The following is a 3,750-nucleotide window of genomic DNA, read 5'->3' on the forward strand; positions in this document are numbered from 1 at the left end:
GGAAGGAGGGAAGGGAGGAAGAAGGAAGGAGGGAAGGAAGGAAGGAAGGGAGGAAGGAAGGAAGGAAGGAAGGAAGGAAGAAGGGAAGGAAGGAAGATATATAAAGAAGCAAGGAAGGAAAGAGGGAGGGAGGGAAAGAAGGAAGGAGGGAAGCCTTTGGACTTAATACCAAATTGATCTCCAGAATGGTTGGATCAAACAACTCCACCAACAATGTACTAAATATTTAATACATTTAAAAATTAATTATAAAGCAAATCAAAATATATTCATCTGAAAGTGCCAATGTCAACAATAAGTTAATGTGTTACCTTTCACTCCTTTCCTTATAAAACTTTATGACACATTTGGATTTTGATGGGAATATAACAAATGGGTGTCTGATTGTAATAGAATATTACTGGGCCATAAGAAGTGAGAAATATTTGAGGAATTCAGGGAAGTATTCATATAAGCTGACTCAAATGGAATAAGTAGAAAAAGTAAAACAATATACACAATGCCTACAACCATTTAAAATCAAAACTATGAAATTATATGGCCTTGGAGGAGAGGAAGAATATACTCCACTTCCTTCTTTGTTGAGGATGGGGACTATGAGTGTGGAACACTGCATATACTGTCAGTTTTTTCCCTTCTTTGTTAAAAGGAACAGTCATTTTATAGTAAGGGAAACTGAGTGTCACAGGATTTTTAAACCTCCAAGTCAGCACTCTTTCCCCTAAATCACATTGTCTTTGTGAGTTTTGTGGGGGCTGGCTGCTGCCTTTAGGTAATATACAAAGAGCCTTGTCTAGTTGGAGAGACAAGATTGACATACATGAAACAATTATACTCTTTCTTGGATTATTCTCTAATTAGGTTAAATTGGATATAATTGAATGTGAAAGTAGATGGTATAGACATAATTGCTATGGGTTGTCTGTTGGGAGAGGAGAGATGCTTATTGGTCAGAAATATCAGGCAGACAATCTAAGAGAAAGGGCTCCCCTGTCCCCATCCTAGGGAGCAGACTCCCACCTCCAATTATTGGAAACTATTCTCTGAGGAACTCTGAAGCCAGAGAAGTCTTGGAACCTTAGAACCAAAGAATTTTAGAACTGGAAAAAATCTTAGAGGTCATCTTCTGCAATCATTACCTGAAACACAAATCCTTTTTCTCTCTGATTGAGGACCTCTCAATGAAAGATTTCTGTGTCCCATAGCAGCCAAATGTACACATTAAAGCTTTCAAGTCAAGAATAAAATTGTTATTGATCCTACTTCCACAACATCTTTCCCATCAGTCAATCCCCTCCTCTTCATTCGTTTAGCCAGCATTATTATTCAGCCCTTCATCTGCTCTTGTTCAAACTACTGCAAGAGTCTCTTAATTGGTCTACCTACCTCAGGTCTCCTCTCAGCAATTCCTCCTCCACAGAGCTACCAAATTCATATTCCTCAGGAACAGATCTGGCCATGTCACATTTTTACTCAAGAAATTTTAACATCTTTGTATTGAGTAAGATAAATAAGCTTCTCAATTTGCCATTTAAACTCCTAGAACAGGGGTCGGCAACCTTTTTGGCCATGAGAGCCATAAATGCCACATTTTTTAAAATGTAATTTCATGAGAGCCATACAGTGCTCACAGTGCTGCTCCTGTAACAGCTCCTGAAAAAAAAATGGACTTTATGGCTCTTGCAGAAAGAGCCCTATCTGGCCCTCAAAAGAGCCAGATATGGCTCGAGAGCCATACGTTGCCGACCCCTGATCTGGACTGTCCCCACCTGTCTCCTATCTCCAGTCCAAGTAGCTGACTTACCACCTTCCTCATACCTCATATTATATCTCCTGGCTGTATGTCTTTGCACAATCTATCTCCCATGTCTGGGATGTTGTCCCTCTTCACTTCCACTTTTTGGAATCCCTATATTTTTCTGACACTCTGCTCAAGTCTACTCAAGCTATTCATTCTTTCCACTAATCTGGATATTACTGTGAAATGAATTTTGTCTCTATTATATATTTACCTGTCCATGTATGTGTCACTTTCTTAGTAGAATGTAGACTCCTTGAGGGCAAGAACTATTTCATTATCATCTTAGTAACCCAAGCACCTACGCAAGTGTCTGGCCCTAATGGGCTTACTAAATACCTGTTGGACTCAGTTGAGTTGTAATGAATGAAATAAGAGAAAGAGAGAAGGACAAAAGAAGAAACAGATATGCAAAAATGTAAAATAGGAGGATGAGAATGAAGAAGAAACCAAGACAGAAAGAAGGTGAAAAGGAAAGAAAGGGAAACAAAAATGGAAATGAGGAAAAGAAGAAGGAAAAAGAGAGCAATTTTTCCCAAACTGCGCTATTTCTGTTAGAAGATTTATTTCAGAGGAGACATATCTCTGGGGTTACCCAGAGCTCACTTGGCTCCTGGCAAGTACAAGGTATTTGCCAGTGGGAGAGGCTGATGGGGGTGGGGCCAAGAGCAAATGGATTTTGCCACCCAAGGTGCCTGTACCAACTTGGAAGAGATTCACATGGAAAAAAGGAAAGGAGTTAGGGTGGGGAGGGAAGTATTTCTCAGAGAAGCTGAGCAGTTGGCTGAGAATTCAACCATGAGAAGACCTGGCCTGTTAGCAAGTCTGAAAATAATATATCCAGCTTACCCATGCATTTTCAGCTCCTTGGGAAGGGTAAACAGCTCAGCAGAGGAATAACCGCTTTCCCAGCCTGAGCCTTCTAACATATAGCATTGCTGGCTTTGTTTGCAGGAGAGGGAGGGCAGGGCTCTCTCACAGGCTACTGGAACCCTTCACTTTACCTAGCATGCTAGGTAAAGTGATGGGGACATCTAAGGCTGCTGGGAAAGTCATCTTCACCAAGATGAACCATGAATTATGGGCCTAAGGTGCATCACCCCTGCTTTGACCTTAAATGATCAAAGGAGCATGAAAGATCATAGGAAATGATGGGATTTAAAGCTAGAAAGATCTTTGTGATCCCCTAGTCCAGAGGTACTTGACCTTTCATGGAACCCTTTGGCAGTCTGGTAAGACCAATGGGTTCCTTCTCAGAATATTTTTGAAAGCATCAAATAAAATACATATCATTACAAAGAATATTTTTTTAAAAGCAAATCTATAGACTTCAGGATAAGAGCCTCTTATAGCCCAATTCTTTCATTTTATGTTCTTTCAAGTCATAAAACTTGAAAATAATACAGTCAGGTAGTCCTCTAACTCCAAATCTATCCCTATTCATTATTAATCAAACAATTAATCAAACAATGAGCATTTATTATGTAGTACCAAGCACTGTTGTAAATTCAAATGATATAGAGAAAGAAAACAGGAATAGACAAAGTCTCATACAGATGGTGGTGGTCATTCTGGGTCTTGAAGGAAACCAGAGATTACAAGAAGATGATAGTCAAGTGAATTCAAGGCCTGGCAGACAGCTCCAGAAAAAGTCCAGAGATGGGAGACGGAGAATGAGGAATAGCATGAAGGCTAGTTTGGATGGACTTCAGAGGGCAGAGAGAGGAGATACGCAGACCAAGACTGGAAAGGTAGAATGGGGCCAGGTCCTGAAGGGCTTTAAATGACAAATGGAGGACTGGAGCTTATTGAATTGAAGGGTGGCACAAGGTCACACTTGTACTATGAGCCCATACCACATACTTGTTTTTATATCTTGGTCTTTAAATGGCTGGGGATAGAGAAGAAACTGCCAAAGAGCATGCTTCTAGGCCACCTATTAGTGAAGCTAT

The 3,750-nt window shown here is 40.2% G+C and overlaps 1 pseudogene; it reads right to left on the reverse strand.

Moving 5' to 3' along the window:
* Positions 1–1,460, reverse strand: part of LOC123241929 — a 51,982-nt pseudogene extending 50,522 nt beyond the window's left edge.
* Positions 1,461–3,750: the final 2,290 nt, after the last annotated feature.

This window comes from Gracilinanus agilis, chromosome 3 (genome assembly GCF_016433145.1).
Source record: "Gracilinanus agilis isolate LMUSP501 chromosome 3, AgileGrace, whole genome shotgun sequence".
In the NCBI taxonomy this organism is placed as follows: domain Eukaryota; kingdom Metazoa; phylum Chordata; class Mammalia; order Didelphimorphia; family Didelphidae; genus Gracilinanus; species Gracilinanus agilis.